Consider the following 25270-nt stretch of genomic DNA (forward strand, 5'->3'; position numbering starts at 1 on the left):
GTGAGAAAGTGAGTTCTGCTGGCAAAATGTTTAACCGATATGGTTTTTGGACCACGAGGTGGAGGTTCCTGGTCAAGTTCAAGGAAAGTTCGGATGGTGTTGTGGTACTCCCACCAAGTAGATTCAAAATCGGGACAGTTAATGGAGATATGTTCTTTACAGGTATGCCGAAGTTTTGTAGGCGTTGTAAACAGTATGGCCATGAAAAGGATTCCTGTACATTACAGTGGTGTGCCAAGTGTGAAGAAGTGGGACATAAGGCAGAGAATTGTGAAAAAAGTAAGAAATGTAATCTATGTGGTGGCAGTGGTCATTTATATGATTGCTGTCCTGTCAATAAAAGGGAGGAGAAGTCAGTTGACAAGGAAGATGGAAAAGAAGAAGAGTCTGAAGCTGCCCCCCATGATGAAACGGAAGAGAACATATCTCAAAAGAAGGAGGAACAAATAAGAGATATAAGAAAAGAAGGTTATCATATGGAAGAAGATACTGAGAGTGATATCACAGACGTTGAGATTGAAAATACTAGCTTGGAAGAAGAAGTGGAGGTGGATAGGGAGTCAGAAGATCAGGAGGAAAGTGAGTCCTCCAGTCAGGATGAAAAGGAAGGTGCTGTAAGTAATATGGAAGAGGAGGAGGAGGGTGAAGAAACTAGTGAAGAAGAAAGAGAGGATGTCGCATGTGAAGCCAGAGAAGAAATTGAAGGAGTTTTGTCATCTGGGAAGGACTCTAGTAAAGCAAATGATGTTTCAGAAAAAAATATGAGGGAGATGGAGGAGAGACAAGAAGTGTTGAAAATGCTAAATAGTTGTGAAGGGGGGAGTCAGGCTAGTCTAAGGCGCAAAGTGTGGAATAACATTTATAGCGATATGCATCGTTTTTTTTCAACTTACAGAATACCTCAGTCGTTGGCTAAAGAGGTAGAAGAAGCTTGGGATGGTCGGTTTCTGGATGGAAGGCTTTTGAATGCCTTGGCAGCATATGGCCTGAAGAGAGGAATGTTGCCTTAAATCGTAATGGTAAAGATTGTAATGTTGTGATGTAAAGAATATGGAATAACTGTATTGTGATAATATAAACGTATATATATAAAATAAGATTGGAAAAATGGATATATGACCCACAATGATGGATAACAACCTAATACCATTTGGAAATCATTGCAAAGCATGAAATGGTAAATATGGGACTTGTAATCTGAGTGGAAAAAAAAAAATTAAAAAAAAAAAAAAAAATCTGTTCTTATCAGTTTAATATCTGATACGTCCCCTATCTGGGGACCATATATTAAATGGATTTTTAGAACAGGGAGATGGAAAAAGAGCTTGCTCTGTCCACTCCACGCATTGACCTGGTATTGCAGTATCTCCAGGACCGGTGCACCCCTTCTTTAATGCAGTTTCTAAAATCAGAAAGAATTGAATTCAATGTTTTTTGTTCATTTTGCTTGTTTGTCGGATTTTGGGATGGACTCTTTGGCTTTGCTTTTCTTCTCCTCATTGGATTTTTCATGTTCAAAGTTGCAGAAGCCAGATTACAAGCTCATTTTGGTTCAACTTCAGCAACTGTGCATTGCATTGCCATGTAATGTGATGCAATGCTATCTTTCTAGCTCTCCCTTTTTACTTCCTTTTGGATAAACAGACATATTAGGCAAGCATTTTGGAGCTTTCACCTAAATAACTACAGGTGGTGAGATAAGCTGCACAATATAATTGACCTTTCAGTATATTGTTGCACACACACCATCTATTTAGCAAATGCCCTTGTTATCAACAGCAGCCTTTTAAACTCACCTGAGCTAACAGGTATGTGCGCTGGTTACTCTGCTGCGCTTAAAATTTATTTTTTGGTTTGCTACAATGCCTTTTCTGAAACGTTGTCTCCTTCTGCTGGAACACTGACTTCTTTCATTTAATGCCTGCAGACTATAAAAGAGAACCCAACCCAAAAAGTTTGGTTGATTAGTCTGTGGCATTCTGTTAAACTGTTGCTTATGGCGGTCTCTGTGAGCTTCTCAGCGACATTCAGCCAGCCAGGTATCCTGCCTGCAGTAGATGGAATGTGGCAATGGAACGCTGGCTGCGTGTGTCATAATAGGCTCTGAGCCTTTATATACCTGTGCACAGCAGCAGCCACCTTCAGTCTGCTGCTGGACAGCCAGCAGCAGCAGCAGCAGGAGAGGTATGTAATCAGGAGCCCTCCTGCTAAGGGTAGACAGCTGCTCGTTCCACCCCACCCCCCGCCTTAATTGGTTCTCCTCCCTTCCAACGGTGTTGAGGCGGGTGGGAACAGCAGGGGGTGAAGGTGCTGTGTTTAAAGAGGTGGAGTTATGCAGATCTAAAACGCGTGGATTGCAGCAGCAGCAAGCCGAAAAGTGCAGGCATGTAAGGGATCTAGAGGTTGACAACATGTCTTCTTAACGGGAGTCCAGGAGCTCATCTCCACAAATGGACTTTTCAGGATCCTTGGGTGGCTCCGTAGTTTGAAACCAATTCTGGTTATCGCTTCTCGGCCTTTTGGCTAAGATCAAGTGTAGTATCTGTTCTTATCAGTTTAATATCTGATACGTCCCCTATCTGGGGACCATATATTAAATGGATTTTTAGAACAGGGAGATGGAAAAAGAGCTTGCTCTGTCCACTCCACGCATTGACCTGGTATTGCAGTATCTCCAGGACCGGTGCACCCCTTCTTTAATGCAGTTTCTAAAATCAGAAAGAATTGAATTCAATGTTTTTTGTTCATTTTGCTTGTTTGTCGGATTTTGGGATGGACTCTTTGGCTTTGCTTTTCTTCTCCTCATTGGATTTTTCATGTTCAAAGTTGCAGAAGCCAGATTACAAGCTCATTTTGGTTCAACTTCAGCAACTGTGCATTGCATTGCCATGTAATGTGATGCAATGCTATCTTTCTAGCTCTCCCTTTTTACTTCCTTTTGGATAAACAGACATATTAGGCAAGCATTTTGGAGCTTTCACCTAAATAACTACAGGTGGTGAGATAAGCTGCACAATATAATTGACCTTTCAGTATATTGTTGCACACACACCATCTATTTAGCAAATGCCCTTGTTATCAACAGCAGCCTTTTAAACTCACCTGAGCTAACAGGTATGTGCGCTGGTTACTCTGCTGCGCTTAAAATTTCTTTTTTGGTTTGCTACAATGCCTTTTCTGAAACGTTGTCTCCTTCTGCTGGAACACTGACTTCTTTCATTTAATGCCTGCAGACTATAAAAGAGAACCCAACCCAAAAAGTTTGGTTGATTAGTCTGTGGCATTCTGTTAAACTGTTGCTTATGGCGGTCTCTGTGAGCTTCTCAGCGACATTCAGCCAGCCAGGTATCCTGCCTGCAGTAGATGGAATGTGGCAATGGAACGCTGGCTGCGCGTGTCATAATAGGCTCTGAGCCTTTATATACCTGTGCACAGCAGCAGCCACCTTCAGTCTGCTGCTGGACAGCCAGCAGCAGCAGCAGCAGGAGAGGTATGTAATCAGGAGCCCTCCTGCTAAGGGTAGACAGCTGCTCGTTCCACCCCACCCCCCGCCTTAATTGGTTCTCCTCCCTTCCAACGGTGTTGAGGCGGGTGGGAACAGCAGGGGGTGAAGGTGCTGTGTTTAAAGAGGTGGAGTTATGCAGATCTAAAACGCGTGGATTGCAGCAGCAGCAAGCCGAAAAGTGCAGGCATGTAAGGGATCTAGAGGTTGACAACATGTCTTCTTAACGGGAGTCCAGGAGCTCATCTCCACAAATGGACTTTTCAGGATCCTTGGGTGGCTCCGTAGTTTGAAACCAATTCTGGTTATCGCTTCTCGTCCTTTTGGCTAAGATCAAGTGTAGTATCTGTTCTTATCAGTTTAATATCTGATACGTCCCCTATCTGGGGACCATATATTAAATGGATTTTTAGAACAGGGAGATGGAAAAAGAGCTTGCTCTGTCCACTCCACGCATTGACCTGGTATTGCAGTATCTCCAGGACCGGTGCACCCCTTCTTTAATGCAGTTTCTAAAATCAGAAAGAATTGAATTCAATGTTTTTTGTTCATTTTGCTTGTTTGTCGGATTTTGGGATGGACTCTTTGGCTTTGCTTTTCTTCTCCTCATTGGATTTTTCATGTTCAAAGTTGCAGAAGCCAGATTACAAGCTCATTTTGGTTCAACTTCAGCAACTGTGCATTGCATTGCCATGTAATGTGATGCAATGCTATCTTTCTAGCTCTCCCTTTTTACTTCCTTTTGGATAAACAGACATATTAGGCAAGCATTTTGGAGCTTTCACCTAAATAACTACAGGTGGTGAGATAAGCTGCACAATATAATTGACCTTTCAGTATATTGTTGCACACACACCATCTATTTAGCAAATGCCCTTGTTATCAACAGCAGCCTTTTAAACTCACCTGAGCTAACAGGTATGTGCGCTGGTTACTCTGCTGCGCTTAAAATTTCTTTTTTGGTTTGCTACAATGCCTTTTCTGAAACGTTGTCTCCTTCTGCTGGAAAACTGACTTCTTTCATTTAATGCCTGCAGACTATAAAAGAGAGCCCAACCCAAAAAGTTTGGTTGATTAGTCTGTGGCATTCTGTTAAACTGTTGCTTATGGCGGTCTCTGTGAGCTTCTCAGCGACATTCAGCCAGCCAGGTATCCTGCCTGCAGTAGATGGAATGTGGCAATGGAACGCTGGCTGCGCGTGTCATAATAGGCTCTGAGCCTTTATATACCTGTGCACAGCAGCAGCCACCTTCAGTCTGCTGCTGGACAGCCAGCAGCAGCAGCAGCAGGAGAGGTATGTAATCAGGAGCCCTCCTGCTAAGGGTAGACAGCTGCTCGTTCCACCCCACCCCCCGCCTTAATTGGTTCTCCTCCCTTCCAACGGTGTTGAGGCGGGTGGGAACAGCAGGGGGTGAAGGTGCTGTGTTTAAAGAGGTGGAGTTATGCAGATCTAAAACGTGTGAATTGCAGCAGCAGCAAGCCGAAAAGTGCAGGCATGTAAGGGATCTAGAGGTTGACAACATGTCTTCTTAACGGGAGTCCAGGAGCTCATCTCCACAAATGGACCTTTCAGGCTCCTTGGGTGGCTCCGTAGTTTGAAACCAATTCTGGTTATCGCTTCTCGGCCTTTTGGCTAAGATCAAGTGTAGTATCTGTTCTTATCAGTTTAATATCTGATACGTCCCCTATCTGGGGACCATATATTAAATGGATTTTTAGAACAGGGAGATGGAAAAAGAGCTTGCTCTGTCCACTCCACGCATTGACCTGGTATTGCAGTATCTCCAGGACCGGTGCACCCCTTCTTTAATGCAGTTTCTAAAATCAGAAAGAATTGAATTCAATGTTTTTTGTTCATTTTGCTTGTTTGTCGGATTTTGGGATGGACTCTTTGGCTTTGCTTTTCTTCTCCTCATTGGATTTTTCATGTTCAAAGTTGCAGAAGCCAGATTATAAGCTCATTTTGGTTCAACTTCAGCAACTGTGCATTGCATTGCCATGTAATGTGATGCAATGCTATCTTTCTAGCTCTCCCTTTTTACTTCCTTTTGGATAAACAGACATATTAGGCAAGCATTTTGGAGCTTTCACCTAAATAACTACAGGTGGTGAGATAAGCTGCACAATATAATTGACCTTTCAGTATATTGTTGCACACACACCATCTATTTAGCAAATGCCCTTGTTATCAACAGCAGCCTTTTAAACTCACCTGAGCTAACAGGTATGTGCGCTGGTTACTCTGCTGCGCTTAAAATTTCTTTTTTGGTTTGCTACAATGCCTTTTCTGAAACGTTGTCTCCTTCTGCTGGAACACTGACTTCTTTCATTTAATGCCTGCAGACTATAAAAGAGAACCCAACCCAAAAAGTTTGGTTGATTAGTCTGTGGCATTCTGTTAAACTGTTGCTTATGGCGGTCTCTGTGAGCTTCTCAGCGACATTCAGCCAGCCAGGTATCCTGCCTGCAGTAGATGGAATGTGGCAATGGAACGCTGGCTGCGCGTGTCATAATAGGCTCTGAGCCTTTATATACCTGTGCACAGCAGCAGCCACCTTCAGTCTGCTGCTGGACAGCCAGCAGCAGCAGCAGCAGGAGAGGTATGTAATCAGGAGCCCTCCTGCTAAGGGTAGACAGCTGCTCGTTCCACCCCACCCCCCGCCTTAATTGGTTCTCCTCCCTTCCAACGGTGTTGAGGCGGGTGGGAACAGCAGGGGGTGAAGGTGCTGTGTTTAAAGAGGTGGAGTTATGCAGATCTAAAACGCGTGGATTGCAGCAGCAGCAAGCCGAAAAGTGCAGGCATGTAAGGGATCTAGAGGTTGACAACATGTCTTCTTAACGGGAGTCCAGGAGCTCATCTCCACAAATGGACTTTTCAGGATCCTTGGGTGGCTCCGTAGTTTGAAACCAATTCTGGTTATCGCTTCTCGGCCTTTTGGCTAAGATCAAGTGTAGTATCTGTTCTTATCAGTTTAATATCTGATACGTCCCCTATCTGGGGACCATATATTAAATGGATTTTTAGAACAGGGAGATGGAAAAAGAGCTTGCTCTGTCCACTCCACGCATTGACCTGGTATTGCAGTATCTCCAGGACCGGTGCACCCCTTCTTTAATGCAGTTTCTAAAATCAGAAAGAATTGAATTCAATGTTTTTTGTTCATTTTGCTTGTTTGTCGGATTTGGGGATGGACTCTTTGGCTTTGCTTTTCTTCTCCTCATTGGATTTTTCATGTTCAAAGTTGCAGAAGCCAGATTACAAGCTCATTTTGGTTCAACTTCAGCAACTGTGCATTGCATTGCCATGTAATGTGATGCAATGCTATCTTTCTAGCTCTCCCTTTTTACTTCCTTTTGGATAAACAGACATATTAGGCAAGCATTTTGGAGCTTTCACCTAAATAACTACAGGTGGTGAGATAAGCTGCACAATATAATTGACCTTTCAGTATATTGTTGCACACACACCATCTATTTAGCAAATGCCCTTGTTATCAACAGCAGCCTTTTAAACTCACCTGAGCTAACAGGTATGTGCGCTGGTTACTCTGCTGCGCTTAAAATTTCTTTTTTGGTTTGCTACAATGCCTTTTCTGAAACGTTGTCTCCTTCTGCTGGAACACTGACTTCTTTCATTTAATGCCTGCAGACTATAAAAGAGAACCCAACCCAAAAAGTTTGGTTGATTAGTCTGTGGCATTCTGTTAAACTGTTGCTTATGGCGGTCTCTGTGAGCTTCTCAGCGACATTCAGCCAGCCAGGTATCCTGCCTGCAGTAGATGGAATGTGGCAATGGAACGCTGGCTGCGCGTGTCATAATAGGCTCTGAGCCTTTATATACCTGTGCACAGCAGCAGCCACCTTCAGTCTGCTGCTGGACAGCCAGCAGCAGCAGCAGCAGCAGGAGAGGTATGTAATCAGGAGCCCTCCTGCTAAGGGTAGACAGCTGCTCGTTCCATCCCACCCCCCGCCTTAATTGGTTCTCCTCCCTTCCAACGGTGTTGAGGCGGGTGGGAACAGCAGGGGGTGAAGGTGCTGTGTTTAAAGAGGTGGAGTTATGCAGATCTAAAACGCGTGGATTGCAGCAGCAGCAAGCCGAAAAGTGCAGGCATGTAAGGGATCTAGAGGTTGACAACATGTCTTCTTAACGGGAGTCCAGGAGCTCATCTCCACAAATGGACTTTTCAGGATCCTTGGGTGGCTCCGTAGTTTGAAACCAATTCTGGTTATCGCTTCTCGGCCTTTTGGCTAAGATCAAGTGTAGTATCTGTTCTTATCAGTTTAATATCTGATACGTCCCCTATCTGGGGACCATATATTAAATGGATTTTTAGAACAGGGAGATGGAAAAAGAGCTTGCTCTGTCCACTCCACGCATTGACCTGGTATTGCAGTATCTCCAGGACCGGTGCACCCCTTCTTTAATGCAGTTTCTAAAATCAGAAAGAATTGAATTCAATGTTTTTTGTTCATTTTGCTTGTTTGTCGGATTTGGGGATGGACTCTTTGGCTTTGCTTTTCTTCTCCTCATTGGATTTTTCATGTTCAAAGTTGCAGAAGCCAGATTACAAGCTCATTTTGGTTCAACTTCAGCAACTGTGCATTGCATTGCCATGTAATGTGATGCAATGCTATCTTTCTAGCTCTCCCTTTTTACTTCCTTTTGGATAAACAGACATATTAGGCAAGCATTTTGGAGCTTTCACCTAAATAACTACAGGTGGTGAGATAAGCTGCACAATATAATTGACCTTTCAGTATATTGTTGCACACACACCATCTATTTAGCAAATGCCCTTGTTATCAACAGCAGCCTTTTAAACTCACCTGAGCTAACAGGTATGTGCGCTGGTTACTCTGCTGCGCTTAAAATTTCTTTTTTGGTTTGCTACAATGCCTTTTCTGAAACGTTGTCTCCTTCTGCTGGAACACTGACTTCTTTCATTTAATGCCTGCAGACTATAAAAGAGAGCCCAACCCAAAAAGTTTGGTTGATTAGTCTGTGGCATTCTGTTAAACTGTTGCTTATGGCGGTCTCTGTGAGCTTCTCAGCGACATTCAGCCAGCCAGGTATCCTGCCTGCAGTAGATGGAATGTGGCAATGGAACGCTGGCTGCGCGTGTCATAATAGGCTCTGAGCCTTTATATACCTGTGCACAGCAGCAGCCACCTTCAGTCTGCTGCTGGACAGCCAGCAGCAGCAGCAGCAGGAGAGGTATGTAATCAGGAGCCCTCCTGCTAAGGGTAGACAGCTGCTCGTTCCACCCCACCCCCCGCCTTAATTGGTTCTCCTCCCTTCCAACGGTGTTGAGGCGGGTGGGAACAGCAGGGGGTGAAGGTGCTGTGTTTAAAGAGGTGGAGTTATGCAGATCTAAAACGTGTGAATTGCAGCAGCAGCAAGCCGAAAAGTGCAGGCATGTAAGGGATCTAGAGGTTGACAACATGTCTTCTTAACGGGAGTCCAGGAGCTCATCTCCACAAATGGACCTTTCAGGATCCTTGGGTGGCTCCGTAGTTTGAAACCAATTCTGGTTATCGCTTCTCGGCCTTTTGGCTAAGATCAAGTGTAGTATCTGTTCTTATCAGTTTAATATCTGATACGTCCCCTATCTGGGGACCATATATTAAATGGATTTTTAGAACAGGGAGATGGAAAAAGAGCTTGCTCTGTCCACTCCACGCATTGACCTGGTATTGCAGTATCTCCAGGATCGGTGCACCCCTTCTTTAATGCAGTTTCTAAAATCAGAAAGAATTGAATTCAATGTTTTTTGTTCATTTTGCTTGTTTGTCGGATTTTGGGATGGACTCTTTGGCTTTGCTTTTCTTCTCCTCATTGGATTTTTCATGTTCAAAGTTGCAGAAGCCAGATTACAAGCTCATTTTGGTTCAACTTCAGCAACTGTGCATTGCATTGCCATGTAATGTGATGCAATGCTATCTTTCTAGCTCTCCCTTTTTACTTCCTTTTGGATAAACAGACATATTAGGCAAGCATTTTGGAGCTTTCACCTAAATAACTACAGGTGGTGAGATAAGCTGCACAATATAATTGACCTTTCAGTATATTGTTGCACACACACCATCTATTTAGCAAATGCCCTTGTTATCAACAGCAGCCTTTTAAACTCACCTGAGCTAACAGGTATGTGCGCTGGTTACTCTGCTGCGCTTAAAATTTCTTTTTTGGTTTGCTACAATGCCTTTTCTGAAACGTTGTCTCCTTCTGCTGGAACACTGACTTCTTTCATTTAATGCCTGCAGACTATAAAAGAGAACCCAACCCAAAAAGTTTGGTTGATTAGTCTGTGGCATTCTGTTAAACTGTTGCTTATGGCGGTCTCTGTGAGCTTCTCAGCGACATTCAGCCAGCCAGGTATCCTGCCTGCAGTAGATGGAATGTGGCAATGGAACGCTGGCTGCGCGTGTCATAATAGGCTCTGAGCCTTTATATACCTGTGCACAGCAGCAGCCACCTTCAGTCTGCTGCTGGACAGCCAGCAGCAGCAGCAGCAGGAGAGGTATGTAATCAGGAGCCCTCCTGCTAAGGGTAGACAGCTGCTCGTTCCACCCCACCCCCCGCCTTAATTGGTTCTCCTCCCTTCCAACGGTGTTGAGGCGGGTGGGAACAGCAGGGGGTGAAGGTGCTGTGTTTAAAGAGGTGGAGTTATGCAGATCTAAAACGCGTGGATTGCAGCAGCAGCAAGCCGAAAAGTGCAGGCATGTAAGGGATCTAGAGGTTGACAACATGTCTTCTTAACGGGAGTCCAGGAGCTCATCTCCACAAATGGACTTTTCAGGATCCTTGGGTGGCTCCGTAGTTTGAAACCAATTCTGGTTATCGCTTCTCGGCCTTTTGGCTAAGATCAAGTGTAGTATCTGTTCTTATCAGTTTAATATCTGATACGTCCCCTATCTGGGGACCATATATTAAATGGATTTTTAGAACAGGGAGATGGAAAAAGAGCTTGCTCTGTCCACTCCACGCATTGACCTGGTATTGCAGTATCTCCAGGACCGGTGCACCCCTTCTTTAATGCAGTTTCTAAAATCAGAAAGAATTGAATTCAATGTTTTTTGTTCATTTTGCTTGTTTGTCGGATTTGGGGATGGACTCTTTGGCTTTGCTTTTCTTCTCCTCATTGGATTTTTCATGTTCAAAGTTGCAGAAGCCAGATTACAAGCTCATTTTGGTTCAACTTCAGCAACTGTGCATTGCATTGCCATGTAATGTGATGCAATGCTATCTTTCTAGCTCTCCCTTTTTACTTCCTTTTGGATAAACAGACATATTAGGCAAGCATTTTGGAGCTTTCACCTAAATAACTACAGGTGGTGAGATAAGCTGCACAATATAATTGACCTTTCAGTATATTGTTGCACACACACCATCTATTTAGCAAATGCCCTTGTTATCAACAGCAGCCTTTTAAACTCACCTGAGCTAACAGGTATGTGCGCTGGTTACTCTGCTGCGCTTAAAATTTCTTTTTTGGTTTGCTACAATGCCTTTTCTGAAACGTTGTCTCCTTCTGCTGGAACACTGACTTCTTTCATTTAATGCCTGCAGACTATAAAAGAGAACCCAACCCAAAAAGTTTGGTTGATTAGTCTGTGGCATTCTGTTAAACTGTTGCTTATGGCGGTCTCTGTGAGCTTCTCAGCGACATTCAGCCAGCCAGGTATCCTGCCTGCAGTAGATGGAATGTGGCAATGGAACGCTGGCTGCGCGTGTCATAATAGGCTCTGAGCCTTTATATACCTGTGCACAGCAGCAGCCACCTTCAGTCTGCTGCTGGACAGCCAGCAGCAGCAGCAGCAGCAGGAGAGGTATGTAATCAGGAGCCCTCCTGCTAAGGGTAGACAGCTGCTCGTTCCATCCCACCCCCCGCCTTAATTGGTTCTCCTCCCTTCCAACGGTGTTGAGGCGGGTGGGAACAGCAGGGGGTGAAGGTGCTGTGTTTAAAGAGGTGGAGTTATGCAGATCTAAAACGCGTGGATTGCAGCAGCAGCAAGCCGAAAAGTGCAGGCATGTAAGGGATCTAGAGGTTGACAACATGTCTTCTTAACGGGAGTCCAGGAGCTCATCTCCACAAATGGACTTTTCAGGATCCTTGGGTGGCTCCGTAGTTTGAAACCAATTCTGGTTATCGCTTCTCGGCCTTTTGGCTAAGATCAAGTGTAGTATCTGTTCTTATCAGTTTAATATCTGATACGTCCCCTATCTGGGGACCATATATTAAATGGATTTTTAGAACAGGGAGATGGAAAAAGAGCTTGCTCTGTCCACTCCACGCATTGACCTGGTATTGCAGTATCTCCAGGACCGGTGCACCCCTTCTTTAATGCAGTTTCTAAAATCAGAAAGAATTGAATTCAATGTTTTTTGTTCATTTTGCTTGTTTGTCGGATTTTGGGATGGACTCTTTGGCTTTGCTTTTCTTCTCCTCATTGGATTTTTCATGTTCAAAGTTGCAGAAGCCAGATTACAAGCTCATTTTGGTTCAACTTCAGCAACTGTGCATTGCATTGCCATGTAATGTGATGCAATGCTATCTTTCTAGCTCTCCCTTTTTACTTCCTTTTGGATAAACAGACATATTAGGCAAGCATTTTGGAGCTTTCACCTAAATAACTACAGGTGGTGAGATAAGCTGCACAATATAATTGACCTTTCAGTATATTGTTGCACACACACCATCTATTTAGCAAATGCCCTTGTTATCAACAGCAGCCTTTTAAACTCACCTGAGCTAACAGGTATGTGCGCTGGTTACTCTGCTGCGCTTAAAATTTCTTTTTTGGTTTGCTACAATGCCTTTTCTGAAACGTTGTCTCCTTCTGCTGGAACACTGACTTCTTTCATTTAATGCCTGCAGACTATAAAAGAGAACCCAACCCAAAAAGTTTGGTTGATTAGTCTGTGGCATTCTGTTAAACTGTTGCTTATGGCGGTCTCTGTGAGCTTCTCAGCGACATTCAGCCAGCCAGGTATCCTGCCTGCAGTAGATGGAATGTGGCAATGGAACGCTGGCTGCGCGTGTCATAATAGGCTCTGAGCCTTTATATACCTGTGCACAGCAGCAGCCACCTTCAGTCTGCTGCTGGACAGCCAGCAGCAGCAGCAGCAGGAGAGGTATGTGATCAGGAGCCCTCCTGCTAAGGGTAGACAGCTGCTCGTTCCACCCCACCCCCCGCCTTAATTGGTTCTCCTCCCTTTCAACGGTGTTGAGGCGGGTGGGAACAGCAGGGGGTGAAGGTGCTGTGTTTAAAGAGGTGGAGTTATGCAGATCTAAAACGCGTGGATTGCAGCAGCAGCAAGCCGAAAAGTGCAGGCATGTAAGGGATCTAGAGGTTGACAACATGTCTTCTTAACGGGAGTCCAGGAGCTCATCTCCACAAATGGACTTTTCATGATCCTTGGGTGGCTCCGTAGTTTGAAACCAATTCTGGTTATCGCTTCTCGGCCTTTTGGCTAAGATCAAGTGTAGTATCTGTTCTTATCAGTTTAATATCTGATACGTCCCCTATCTGGGGACCATATATTAAATGGATTTTTAGAACAGGGAGATGGAAAAAGAGCTTGCTCTGTCCACTCCACGCATTGACCTGGTATTGCAGTATCTCCAGGACCGGTGCACCCCTTCTTTAATGCAGTTTCTAAAATCAGAAAGAATTGAATTCAATGTTTTTTGTTCATTTTGCTTGTTTGTCGGATTTTGGGATGGACTCTTTGGCTTTGCTTTTCTTCTCCTCATTGGATTTTTCATGTTCAAAGTTGCAGAAGCCAGATTACAAGCTCATTTTGGTTCAACTTCAGCAACTGTGCATTGCATTGCCATGTAATGTGATGCAATGCTATCTTTCTAGCTCTCCCTTTTTACTTCCTTTTGGATAAACAGACATATTAGGCAAGCATTTTGGAGCTTTCACCTAAATAACTACAGGTGGTGAGATAAGCTGCACAATATAATTGACCTTTCAGTATATTGTTGCACACACACCATCTATTTAGCAAATGCCCTTGTTATCAACAGCAGCCTTTTAAACTCACCTGAGCTAACAGGTATGTGCGCTGGTTACTCTGCTGCGCTTAAAATTTCTTTTTTGGTTTGCTACAATGCCTTTTCTGAAACGTTGTCTCCTTCTGCTGGAACACTGACTTCTTTCATTTAATGCCTGCAGACTATAAAAGAGAACCCAACCCAAAAAGTTTGGTTGATTAGTCTGTGGCATTCTGTTAAACTGTTGCTTATGGCGGTCTCTGTGAGCTTCTCAGCGACATTCAGCCAGCCAGGTATCCTGCCTGCAGTAGATGGAATGTGGCAATGGAACGCTGGCTGCGCGTGTCATAATAGGCTCTGAGCCTTTATATACCTGTGCACAGCAGCAGCCACCTTCAGTCTGCTGCTGGACAGCCAGCAGCAGCAGCAGCAGGAGAGGTATGTAATCAGGAGCCCTCCTGCTAAGGGTAGACAGCTGCTCGTTCCACCCCACCCCCCGCCTTAATTGGTTCTCCTCCCTTCCAACGGTGTTGAGGCGGGTGGGAACAGCAGGGGGTGAAGGTGCTGTGTTTAAAGAGGTGGAGTTATGCAGATCTAAAACGCGTGGATTGCAGCAGCAGCAAGCCGAAAAGTGCAGGCATGTAAGGGATCTAGAGGTTGACAACATGTCTTCTTAACGGGAGTCCAGGAGCTCATCTCCACAAATGGACTTTTCAGGATCCTTGGGTGGCTCCGTAGTTTGAAACCAATTCTGGTTATCGCTTCTCGGCCTTTTGGCTAAGATCAAGTGTAGTATCTGTTCTTATCAGTTTAATATCTGATACGTCCCCTATCTGGGGACCATATATTAAATGGATTTTTAGAACAGGGAGATGGAAAAAGAGCTTGCTCTGTCCACTCCACGCATTGACCTGGTATTGCAGTATCTCCAGGACCGGTGCACCCCTTCTTTAATGCAGTTTCTAAAATCAGAAAGAATTGAATTCAATGTTTTTTGTTCATTTTGCTTGTTTGTCGGATTTTGGGATGGACTCTTTGGCTTTGCTTTTCTTCTCCTCATTGGATTTTTCATGTTCAAAGTTGCAGAAGCCAGATTACAAGCTCATTTTGGTTCAACTTCAGCAACTGTGCATTGCATTGCCATGTAATGTGATGCAATGCTATCTCTTTAGCTCTCCCTTTTTACTTCCTTTTGGATAAACAGACATATTAGGCAAGCATTTTGGAGCTTTCACCTAAATAACTACAGGTGGTGAGATAAGCTGCACAATATAATTGACCTTTCAGTATATTGTTGCACACACACCATCTATTTAGCAAATGCCCTTGTTATCAACAGCAGCCTTTTAAACTCACCTGAGCTAACAGGTATGTGCGCTGGTTACTCTGCTGCGCTTAAAATTTCTTTTTTGGTTTGCTACAATGCCTTTTCTGAAACGTTGTCTCCTTCTGCTGGAACACTGACTTCTTTCATTTAATGCCTGCAGACTATAAAAGAGAACCCAACCCAAAAAGTTTGGTTGATTAGTCTGTGGCATTCTGTTAAACTGTTGCTTATGGCGGTCTCTGTGAGCTTCTCAGCGACATTCAGTCAGCCAGGTATCCTGCCTGCAGTAGATGGAATGTGGCAATGGAACGCTGGCTGCGCGTGTCATAATAGGCTCTGAGCCTTTATATACCTGTGCACAGCAGCAGCCACCTTCAGTCTGCTGCTGGACAGCCAGCAGCAGCAGCAGCAGGAGAGGTATGTAATCAGGAGCCCTCCTGCTAAGGGTAGACAGCTGCTCGTTCCACCCCACCCCCCGCCTTAATTGGTTCTCCTCCCTTCCAACGGTGTTGAGGCGGGTGGGAACAGCAGGGGGTGAAGGTGCTGTGTTTAAAGAGGTGGAGTTATGCAGATCTAAAACGCGTGGATTGCAGCAGCAGCAAGCCGAAAAGTGCAGGCATGTAAGGGATCTAGAGGTTGACAACATGTCTTCTTAACGGGAGTCCAGGAGCTCATCTCCACAAATGGACTTTTCAGGATCCTTGGGTGGCTCCGTAGTTTGAAACCAATTCTGGTTATCGCTTCTCGGCCTTTTGGCTAAGATCAAGTGTAGTATCTGTTCTTATCAGTTTAATATCTGATACGTCCCCTATCTGGGGACCATATATTAAATGGATTTTTAGAACAGGGAGATGGAAAAAGAGCTTGCTCTGTCCACTCCACGCATTGACCTGGTATTGCAGTATCTCCAGGACCGGTGCACCCCTTCTTTAATGCAGTTTCTAAAATCAGAAAGAATTGAATTCAATGTTTTTTGTTCATTTTGCTTGTTTGTCGGATTTTGGGATGGACTCTTTGGCTTTGCTTTTCTTCTCCTCATTGGATTTTTCATGTTCAAAGTTGCAGAAGCCAGATTACAAGCTCATTTTGGTTCAACTTCAGCAACTGTGCATTGCATTGCCATGTAATGTGATGCAATGCTATCTTTCTAGCTCTCCCTTTTTACTTCCTTTTGGATAAACAGACATATTAGGCAAGCATTTTGGAGCTTTCACCTAAATAACTACAGGTGGTGAGATAAGCTGCACAATATAATTGACCTTTCAGTATATTGTTGCACACACACCATCTATTTAGCAAATGCCCTTGTTATCAACAGCAGCCTTTTAAACTCACCTGAGCTAACAGGTATGTGCGCTGGTTACTCTGCTGCGCTTAAAATTTCTTTTTTGGTTTGCTACAATGCCTTTTCTGAAACGTTGTCTCCTTCTGCTGGAACACTGACTTCTTTCATTTAATGCCTGCAGACTATAAAAGAGAACCCAACCCAAAAAGTTTGGTTGATTAGTCTGTGGCATTCTGTTAAACTGTTGCTTATGGCGGTCTCTGTGAGCTTCTCAGCGACATTCAGCCAGCCAGGTATCCTGCCTGCAGTAGATGGAATGTGGCAATGGAACGCTGGCTGCGCGTGTCATAATAGGCTCTGAGCCTTTATATACCTGTGCACAGCAGCAGCCACCTTCAGTCTGCTGCTGGACAGCCAGCAGCAGCAGCAGCAGGAGAGGTATGTAATCAGGAGCCCTCCTGCTAAGGGTAGACAGCTGCTCGTTCCACCCCACCCCCCGCCTTAATTGGTTCTCCTCCCTTCCAACGGTGTTGAGGTGGGTGGGAACAGCAGGGGGTGAAGGTGCTGTGTTTAAAGAGGTGGAGTTATGCAGATCTAAAACGCGTGGATTGCAGCAGCAGCAAGCCGAAAAGTGCAGGCATGTAAGGGATCTAGAGGTTGACAACATGTCTTCTTAACGGGAGTCCAGGAGCTCATCTCCACAAATGGACTTTTCAGGATCCTTGGGTGGCTCCGTAGTTTGAAACCAATTCTGGTTATCGCTTCTCGGCCTTTTGGCTAAGATCAAGTGTAGTATCTGTTCTTATCAGTTTAATATCTGATACGTCCCCTATCTGGGGACCATATATTAAATGGATTTTTAGAACAGGGAGATGGAAAAAGAGCTTGCTCTGTCCACTCCACGCATTGACCTGGTATTGCAGTATCTCCAGGACCGGTGCACCCCTTCTTTAATGCAGTTTCTAAAATCAGAAAGAATTGAATTCAATGTTTTTTGTTCATTTTGCTTGTTTGTCGGATTTGGGGATGGACTCTTTGGCTTTGCTTTTCTTCTCCTCATTGGATTTTTCATGTTCAAAGTTGCAGAAGCCAGATTACAAGCTCATTTTGGTTCAACTTCAGCAACTGTGCATTGCATTGCCATGTAATGTGATGCAATGCTATCTTTCTAGCTCTCCCTTTTTACTTCCTTTTGGATAAACAGACATATTAGGCAAGCATTTTGGAGCTTTCACCTAAATAACTACAGGTGGTGAGATAAGCTGCACAATATAATTGACCTTTCAGTATATTGTTGCACACACACCATCTATTTAGCAAATGCCCTTGTTATCAACAGCAGCCTTTTAAACTCACCTGAGCTAACAGGTATGTGCGCTGGTTACTCTGCTGCGCTTAAAATTTCTTTTTTGGTTTGCTACAATGCCTTTTCTGAAACGTTGTCTCCTTCTGCTGGAACACTGACTTCTTTCATTTAATGCCTGCAGACTATAAAAGAGAACCCAACCCAAAAAGTTTGGTTGATTAGTCTGTGGCATTCTGTTAAACTGTTGCTTATGGCGGTCTCTGTGAGCTTCTCAGCGACATTCAGCCAGCCAGGTATCCTGCCTGCAGTAGATGGAATGTGGCAATGGAACGCTGGCTGCGCGTGTCATAATAGGCTCTGAGCCTTTATATACCTGTGCACAGCAGCAGCCACCTTCAGTCTGCTGCTGGGCAGCCAGCAGCAGCAGCAGCAGGAGAGGTATGTAATCAGGAGCCCTCCTGCTAAGGGTAGACAGCTGCTCGTTCCACCCCACCCCCCGCCTTAATTGGTTCTCCTCCCTTCCAACGGTGTTGAGGCGGGTGGGAACAGCAGGGGGTGAAGGTGCTGTGTTTAAAGAGGTGGAGTTATGCAGATCTAAAACGCGTGGATTGCAGCAGCAGCAAGCCGAAAAGTGCAGGCATGTAAGGGATCTAGAGGTTGACAACATGTCTTCTTAACGGGAGTCCAGGAGCTCATCTCCACAAATGGACTTTTCAGGATCCTTGGGTGGCTCCGTAGTTTGAAACCAATTCTGGTTATCGCTTCTCGGCCTTTTGGCTAAGATCAAGTGTAGTATGTGTTCTTATCAGTTTAATATCTGATACGTCCCCTATCTGGGGACCATATATTAAATGGATTTTTAGAACAGGGAGATGGAAAAAGAGCTTGCTCTGTCCACTCCACGCATTGACCTGGTATTGCAGTATCTCCAGGACCGGTGCACCCCTTCTTTAATGCAGTTTCTAAAATCAGAAAGAATTGAATTCAATGTTTTTTGTTCATTTTGCTTGTTTGTCGGATTTTGGGATGGACTCTTTGGCTTTGCTTTTCTTCTCCTCATTGGATTTTTCATGTTCAAAGTTGCAGAAGCCAGATTACAAGCTCATTTTGGTTCAACTTCAGCAACTGTGCATTGCATTGCCATGTAATGTGATGCAATGCTATCTTTCTAGCTCTCCCTTTTTACTTCCTTTTGGATAAACAGACATATTAGGCAAGCATTTTGGAGCTTTCACCTAAATAACTACAGGTGGTGAGATAAGCTGCACAATATAATTGACCTTTCAGTATATTGTTGCACACACACCATCTATTTAGCAAATGCCCTTGTTATCAACAGCAGCCTTTTAAACTCACCTGAGCTAACAGGTATGTGCGCTGGTTACTCTGCTGCGCTTAAAATTTCTTTTTTGGTTTGCTACAATGCCTTTTCTGAAACGTTGTCTCCTTCTTCTGGAACACTGACTTCTTTCATTTAATGCCTGCAGACTATAAAAGAGAACCCAACCCAAAAAGTTTGGTTGATTAGTCTGTGGCATTCTGTTAAACTGTTGCTTATGGCGGTCTCTGTGAGCTTCTCAGCGACATTCAGCCAGCCAGGTATCCTGCCTGCAGTAGATGGAATGTGGCAATGGAACGCTGGCTGCGCGTGTCATAATAGGCTCTGAGCCTTTATATACCTGTGCACAGCAGCAGCCACCTTCAGTCTGCTGCTGGACAGCCAGCAGCAGCAGCAGCAGGAGAGGTATGTAATCAGGAGCCCTCCTGCTAAGGGTAGACAGCTGCTCGTTCCACCCCACCCCCCGCCTTAATTGGTTCTCCTCCCTTCCAACGGTGCTGAGGCGGGTGGGAACAGCAGGGGGTGAAGGTGCTGTGTTTAAAGAGGTGGAGTTATGCAGATCTAAAACGCGTGGATTGCAGCAGCAGCAAGCCGAAAAGTGCAGGCATGTAAGGGATCTAGAGGTTGACAACATGTCTTCTTAACGGGAGTCCAGGAGCTCATCTCCACAAATGGACTTTTCAGGATCCTTGGGTGGCTCCGTAGTTTGAAACCAATTCTGGTTATCGCTTCTCGGCCTTTTGGCTAAGATCAAGTGTAGTATCTGTTCTTATCAGTTTAATATCTGATACGTCCCCTATCTGGGGACCATATATTAAATGGATTTTTAGAACAGGGAGATGGAAAAAGAGCTTGCTCTGTCCACTCCACGCATTGACCTGGTATTGCAGTATCTCCAGGACCGGTGCACCCCTTCTTTAATGCAGTTTCTAAAATCAGAAAGAATTGAATTCAATGTTTTTTGTTCATTTTGCTTGTTTGTCGGATTTTGGGATGGACTCTTTGGCTTTGCTTTTCTTCTCCTCATTGGATTTTTCATGTTCAAAGTTGCAGAAGCCAGATTACAAGCTCATTTTGGTTCAACTTCAGCAACTGTGCATTGCATTGCCATGTAATGTGATGCAATGCTATCTTTCTAGCTCTCCCTTTTTACTTCCTTTTGGATAAACAGACATATTAGGCAAGCATTTTGGAGCTTTCACCTAAATAACTACAGGTGGTGAGATAAGCTGCACAATATAATTGACCTTTCAGTATATTGTTGCACACACACCATCTATTTAGCAAATGCCCTTGTTATCAACAGCAGCCTTTTAAACTCACCTGAGCTAACAGGTATGTGCGCTGGTTACTCTGCTGCGCTTAAAATTTATTTTTTGGTTTGCTACAATGCCTTTTCTGAAACGTTGTCTCCTTCTGCTGGAACACTGACTTCTTTCATTTAATGCCTGCAGACTATAAAAGAGAACCCAACCCAAAAAGTTTGGTTGATTAGTCTGTGGCATTCTGTTAAACTGTTGCTTATGGCGGTCTCTGTGAGCTTCTCAGCGACATTCAGCCAGCCAGGTATCCTGCCTGCAGTAGATGGAATGTGGCAATGGAACGCTGGCTGCGCGTGTCATAATAGGCTCTGAGCCTTTATATACCTGTGCACATCAGCAGCCACCTTCAGTCTGCTGCTGGACAGCCAGCAGCAGCAGCAGCAGCAGGAGAGGTATGTAATCAGGAGCCCTCCTGCTAAGGGTAGACAGCTGCTCGTTCCACCCCACCCCCCGCCTTAATTGGTTCTCCTCCCTTCCAACGGTGTTGAGGCGGGTGGGAACAGCAGGGGGTGAAGGTGCTGTGTTTAAAGAGGTGGAGTTATGCAGATCTAAAACGCGTGGATTGCAGCAGCAGCAAGCCGAAAAGTGCAGGCATGTAAGGGATCTAGAGGTTGACAACATGTCTTCTTAACGGGAGTCCAGGAGCTCATCTCCACAAATGGACTTTTCAGGATCCTTGGGTGGCTCCGTAGTTTGAAACCAATTCTGGTTATCGCTTCTCGGCCTTTTGGCTAAGATCAAGTGTAGTATCTGTTCTTATCAGTTTAATATCTGATACGTCCCCTATCTGGGGACCATATATTAAATGGATTTTTAGAACAGGGAGATGGAAAAAGAGCTTGCTCTGTCCACTCCACGCATTGACCTGGTATTGCAGTATCTCCAGGACCGGTGCACCCCTTCTTTAATGCAGTTTCTAAAATCAGAAAGAATTGAATTCAATGTTTTTTGTTCATTTTGCTTGTTTGTCGGATTTTGGGATGGACTCTTTGGCTTTGCTTTTCTTCTCCTCATTGGATTTTTCATGTTCAAAGTTGCAGAAGCCAGATTACAAGCTCATTTTGGTTCAACTTCAGCAACTGTGCATTGCATTGCCATGTAATGTGATGCAATGCTATCTTTCTAGCTCTCCCTTTTTACTTCCTTTTGGATAAACAGACATATTAGGCAAGCATTTTGGAGCTTTCACCTAAATAACTACAGGTGGTGAGATAAGCTGCACAATATAATTGACCTTTCAGTATATTGTTGCACACACACCATCTATTTAGCAAATGCCCTTGTTATCAACAGCAGCCTTTTAAACTCACCTGAGCTAACAGGTATGTGCGCTGGTTACTCTGCTGCGCTTAAAATTTCTTTTTTGGTTTGCTACAATGCCTTTTCTGAAACGTTGTCTCCTTCTGCTGGAACACTGACTTCTTTCATTTAATGCCTGCAGACTATAAAAGAGAACCCAACCCAAAAAGTTTGGTTGATTAGTCTGTGGCATTCTGTTAAACTGTTGCTTATGGCGGTCTCTGTGAGCTTCTCAGCGACATTCAGCCAGCCAGGTATCCTGCCTGCAGTAGATGGAATGTGGCAATGGAACGCTGGCTGCGCGTGTCATAATAGGCTCTGAGCCTTTATATACCTGTGCACAGCAGCAGCCACCTTCAGTCTGCTGCTGGACAGCCAGCAGCAGCAGCAGCAGGAGAGGTATGTAATCAGGAGCCCTCCTGCTAAGGGTAGACAGCTGCTCGTTCCACCCCACCCCCCGCCTTAATTGGTTCTCCTCCCTTCCAACGGTGTTGAGGCGGGTGGGAACAGCAGGGGGTGAAGGTGCTGTGTTTAAAGAGGTGGAGTTATGCAGATCTAAAACGCGTGGATTGCAGCAGCAGCAAGCCGAAAAGTGCAGGCATGTAAGGGATCTAGAGGTTGACAACATGTCTTCTTAACGGGAGTCCAGGAGCTCATCTCCACAAATGGACTTTTCAGGATCCTTGGGTGGCTCCGTAGTTTGAAACCAATTCTGGTTATCGCTTCTCGGCCTTTTGGCTAAGATCAAGTGTAGTATCTGTTCTTATCAGTTTAATATCTGATACGTCCCCTATCTGGGGACCATATATTAAATGGATTTTTAGAACAGGGAGATGGAAAAAGAGCTTGCTCTGTCCACTCCACGCATTGACCTGGTATTGCAGTATCTCCAGGACCGGTGCACCCCTTCTTTAATGCAGTTTCTAAAATCAGAAAGAATTGAATTCAATGTTTTTTGTTCATTTTGCTTGTTTGTCGGATTTTGGGATGGACTCTTTGGCTTTGCTTTTCTTCTCCTCATTGGATTTTTCATGTTCAAAGTTGCAGAAGCCAGATTACAAGCTCATTTTGGTTCAACTTCAGCAACTGTGCATTGCATTGCCATGTAATGTGATGCAATGCTATCTTTCTAGCTCTCCCTTTTTACTTCCTTTTGGATAAACAGACATATTAGGCAAGCATTTTGGAGCTTTCACCTAAATAACTACAGGTGGTGAGATAAGCTGCACAATATAATTGACCTTTCAGTATATTGTTGCACACACACCATCTATTTAGCAAATGCCCTTGTTATCAACAGCAGCCTTTTAAACTCACCTGAGCTAACAGGTATGTGCGCTGGTTACTCTGCTGCGCTTAAAATTTCTTTTTTGGTTTGCTACAATGCCTTTTCTGAAACGTTGTCTCCTTCTGCTGGAACACTGACTTCTTTCATTTAATGCCTGCAGACTATAAAAGAGAACCCAACCCAAAAAGTTTGGTTGATTAGTCTGTGGCATTCTGTTAAACTGTTGCTTATGGTGGTCTCTGTGAGCTTCTCAGCGACATTCAGCCAGCCAGGTATCCTGCCTGCAGTAGATGGAATGTGGCAATGGAACGCTGGCTGCGCGTGTCATAATAGGCTCTGAGCCTTTATATACCTGTGCACAGCAGCAGCCACCTTCAGTCTGCTGCTGGACAGCCAGCAGCAGCAGCAGCAGCAGGAGAGGTATGTAATCAGGAGCCCTCCTGCTAAGGGTAGACAGCTGCTCGTTCCACCCCACCCCCCGCCTTAATTGGTTCTCCTCCCTTCCAACGGTGTTGAGGCGGGTGGGAACAGCAGGGGGTGAAGGTGCTGTGTTTAAAGAGGTGGAGTTATGCAGATCTAAAACGCGTGGATTGCAGCAGCAGCAAGCCGAAAAGTGCAGGCATGTAAGGGATCTAGAGGTTGACAACATGTCTTCTTAACGGGAGTCCAGGAGCTCATCTCCACAAATGGACTTTTCAGGATCCTTGGGTGGCTCCGTAGTTTGAAACCAATTCTGGTTATCGCTTCTCGGCCTTTTGGCTAAGATCAAGTGTAGTATCTGTTCTTATCAGTTTAATATCTGATACGTCCCCTATCTGGGGACCATATATTAAATGGATTTTTAGAACAGGGAGATGGAAAAAGAGCTTGCTCTGTCCACTCCACGCATTGACCTGGTATTGCAGTATCTCCAGGACCGGTGCACCCCTTCTTTAATGCAGTTTCTAAAATCAGAAAGAATTGAATTCAATGTTTTTTGTTCATTTTGCTTGTTTGTCGGATTTTGGGATGGACTCTTTGGCTTTGCTTTTCTTCTCCTCATTGGATTTTTCATGTTCAAAGTTGCAGAAGCCAGATTACAAGCTCATTTTGATTCAACTTCAGCAACTGTGCATTGCATTGCCATGTAATGTGATGCAATGCTATCTTTCTAGCTCTCCCTTTTTACTTCCTTTTGGATAAACAGACATATTAGGCAAGCATTTTGGAGCTTTCACCTAAATAACTACAGGTGGTGAGATAAGCTGCACAATATAATTGACCTTTCAGTATATTGTTGCACACACACCATCTATTTAGCAAATGCCCTTGTTATCAACAGCAGCCTTTTAAACTCACCTGAGCTAACAGGTATGTGCGCTGGTTACTCTGCTGCGCTTAAAATTTCTTTTTTGGTTTGCTACAATGCCTTTTCTGAAACGTTGTCTCCTTCTGCTGGAACACTGACTTCTTTCATTTAATGCCTGCAGACTATAAAAGAGAACCCAACCCAAAAAGTTTGGTTGATTAGTCTGTGGCATTCTGTTAAACTGTTGCTTATGGCGGTCTCTGTGAGCTTCTCAGCGACATTCAGCCAGCCAGGTATCCTGCCTGCAGTAGATGGAATGTGGCAATGGAACGCTGGCTGCGCGTGTCATAATAGGCTCTGAGCCTTTATATACCTGTGCACAGCAGCAGCCACCTTCAGTCTGCTGCTGGACAGCCAGCAGCAGCAGCAGCAGGAGAGGTATGTAATCAGGAGCCCTCCTGCTAAGGGTAGACAGCTGCTCGTTCCACCCCACCCCCCGCCTTAATTGGTTCTCCTCCCTTCCAACGGTGTTGAGGCGGGTGGGAACAGCAGGGGGTGAAGGTGCTGTGTTTAAAGAGGTGGAGTTATGCAGATCTAAAACGCGTGGATTGCAGCAGCAGCAAGCCGAAAAGTGCAGGCATGTAAGGGATCTAGAGGTTGACAACATGTCTTCTTAACGGGAGTCCAGGAGCTCATCTCCACAAATGGACTTTTCAGGATCCTTGGGTGGCTCCGTAGTTTGAAACCAATTCTGGTTATCGCTTCTCGGCCTTTTGGCTAAGATCAAGTGTAGTATTTATGCCTTCCTTACTTCCCAGTTGTGTGATGTTTATATGTTGCAGGAATGTTCCCTTCCCTCCTCTAGGTCCTTCAAACATCTGGCCAGGGAGTGGTCCCACGGTCCATCCTACTGGTCCGGTGGGGGTGACTGCAAGTCTGCGGGGGTCGCAATTCTGATCAGGGGGGGCGCATTCACGCTTGAGTCCGTCCAGGAGCTCATCTGCGGCAGGGCTCTTGTTGTAGATGGCAACTGGGCAGGAGAACCTGTCAGGTTCATCAACGTGTATGCGTCCCCACTGAAGAATGAGCGTTTGGAGCTTTTCCAGACCCTGCGGCTTCAGCTTGCCACCACCAGGACCTTAGTGATGGCCGGGGATTTCAACTGCCCCATCGAGGAGGACGGTCGTAGTTCTGGCACATCTGCCAAGTTGGACATCACGTCCAAGCTGCTCATCGAGATGGTAACCGAGGCCTCTCTTCAGGACGTGGTGGGCTCCATGGGGAGTTGCTCCACGAACTATTCGTGGAGC

At 44.9% G+C, this 25270-nt stretch overlaps 17 non-coding genes and 2 pseudogenes across 17 annotated transcripts; all 19 read left to right on the forward strand.

Moving 5' to 3' along the window:
* The first annotated feature begins 1211 nt into the window (after positions 1-1211).
* LOC141231460 (U2 spliceosomal RNA) lies at positions 1212-1388 on the forward strand (annotated as a pseudogene).
* A 1115-nt stretch (positions 1389-2503) lies between these two features.
* Positions 2504-2694, forward strand: LOC141231014 (U2 spliceosomal RNA). The gene has a single exon (XR_012297431.1). It is a non-coding gene; the product is annotated as a U2 spliceosomal RNA (small nuclear RNA).
* A 1115-nt stretch (positions 2695-3809) lies between these two features.
* LOC141231366 (U2 spliceosomal RNA) lies at positions 3810-4000 on the forward strand. Its single transcript, XR_012297777.1, has one exon. It is a non-coding gene; the product is annotated as a U2 spliceosomal RNA (small nuclear RNA).
* Positions 4001-5115: 1115 nt separating this feature from the next.
* Positions 5116-5306, forward strand: LOC141231016 (U2 spliceosomal RNA). The gene has a single exon (XR_012297433.1). It is a non-coding gene; the product is annotated as a U2 spliceosomal RNA (small nuclear RNA).
* A 1115-nt stretch (positions 5307-6421) lies between these two features.
* On the forward strand, positions 6422-6612 carry LOC141231017 (U2 spliceosomal RNA). Its single transcript, XR_012297434.1, has one exon. It is a non-coding gene; the product is annotated as a U2 spliceosomal RNA (small nuclear RNA).
* A 1118-nt stretch (positions 6613-7730) lies between these two features.
* On the forward strand, positions 7731-7921 carry LOC141231018 (U2 spliceosomal RNA). The gene has a single exon (XR_012297435.1). It is a non-coding gene; the product is annotated as a U2 spliceosomal RNA (small nuclear RNA).
* Positions 7922-9036: 1115 nt separating this feature from the next.
* LOC141231324 (U2 spliceosomal RNA) lies at positions 9037-9227 on the forward strand. The gene has a single exon (XR_012297736.1). It is a non-coding gene; the product is annotated as a U2 spliceosomal RNA (small nuclear RNA).
* A 1115-nt stretch (positions 9228-10342) lies between these two features.
* LOC141231019 (U2 spliceosomal RNA) lies at positions 10343-10533 on the forward strand. The gene has a single exon (XR_012297436.1). It is a non-coding gene; the product is annotated as a U2 spliceosomal RNA (small nuclear RNA).
* A 1118-nt stretch (positions 10534-11651) lies between these two features.
* Positions 11652-11842, forward strand: LOC141231020 (U2 spliceosomal RNA). The gene has a single exon (XR_012297437.1). It is a non-coding gene; the product is annotated as a U2 spliceosomal RNA (small nuclear RNA).
* A 1115-nt stretch (positions 11843-12957) lies between these two features.
* Positions 12958-13148, forward strand: LOC141231021 (U2 spliceosomal RNA). The gene has a single exon (XR_012297438.1). It is a non-coding gene; the product is annotated as a U2 spliceosomal RNA (small nuclear RNA).
* Positions 13149-14263: 1115 nt separating this feature from the next.
* LOC141231022 (U2 spliceosomal RNA) lies at positions 14264-14454 on the forward strand. Its single transcript, XR_012297439.1, has one exon. It is a non-coding gene; the product is annotated as a U2 spliceosomal RNA (small nuclear RNA).
* Positions 14455-15569: 1115 nt separating this feature from the next.
* On the forward strand, positions 15570-15760 carry LOC141231023 (U2 spliceosomal RNA). The gene has a single exon (XR_012297440.1). It is a non-coding gene; the product is annotated as a U2 spliceosomal RNA (small nuclear RNA).
* A 1115-nt stretch (positions 15761-16875) lies between these two features.
* Positions 16876-17066, forward strand: LOC141231024 (U2 spliceosomal RNA). The gene has a single exon (XR_012297441.1). It is a non-coding gene; the product is annotated as a U2 spliceosomal RNA (small nuclear RNA).
* A 1115-nt stretch (positions 17067-18181) lies between these two features.
* On the forward strand, positions 18182-18372 carry LOC141231356 (U2 spliceosomal RNA). Its single transcript, XR_012297767.1, has one exon. It is a non-coding gene; the product is annotated as a U2 spliceosomal RNA (small nuclear RNA).
* Positions 18373-19487: 1115 nt separating this feature from the next.
* LOC141231027 (U2 spliceosomal RNA) lies at positions 19488-19678 on the forward strand. The gene has a single exon (XR_012297442.1). It is a non-coding gene; the product is annotated as a U2 spliceosomal RNA (small nuclear RNA).
* Positions 19679-20796: 1118 nt separating this feature from the next.
* Positions 20797-20987, forward strand: LOC141231029 (U2 spliceosomal RNA). The gene has a single exon (XR_012297444.1). It is a non-coding gene; the product is annotated as a U2 spliceosomal RNA (small nuclear RNA).
* A 1115-nt stretch (positions 20988-22102) lies between these two features.
* Positions 22103-22293, forward strand: LOC141231030 (U2 spliceosomal RNA). The gene has a single exon (XR_012297445.1). It is a non-coding gene; the product is annotated as a U2 spliceosomal RNA (small nuclear RNA).
* A 1118-nt stretch (positions 22294-23411) lies between these two features.
* Positions 23412-23602, forward strand: LOC141231031 (U2 spliceosomal RNA). Its single transcript, XR_012297446.1, has one exon. It is a non-coding gene; the product is annotated as a U2 spliceosomal RNA (small nuclear RNA).
* A 1115-nt stretch (positions 23603-24717) lies between these two features.
* Positions 24718-24894, forward strand: LOC141230974 (U2 spliceosomal RNA; annotated as a pseudogene).
* The last annotated feature ends 376 nt before the right edge of the window (positions 24895-25270 follow it).

The sequence above is a fragment of the Phyllobates terribilis genome, unplaced genomic scaffold (assembly GCF_046119375.1).
Source record: "Phyllobates terribilis strain yellow unplaced genomic scaffold, ASM4611937v1 Scaffold_505__1_contigs__length_1300667, whole genome shotgun sequence".
NCBI lineage: Eukaryota > Metazoa > Chordata > Amphibia > Anura > Dendrobatidae > Phyllobates > Phyllobates terribilis.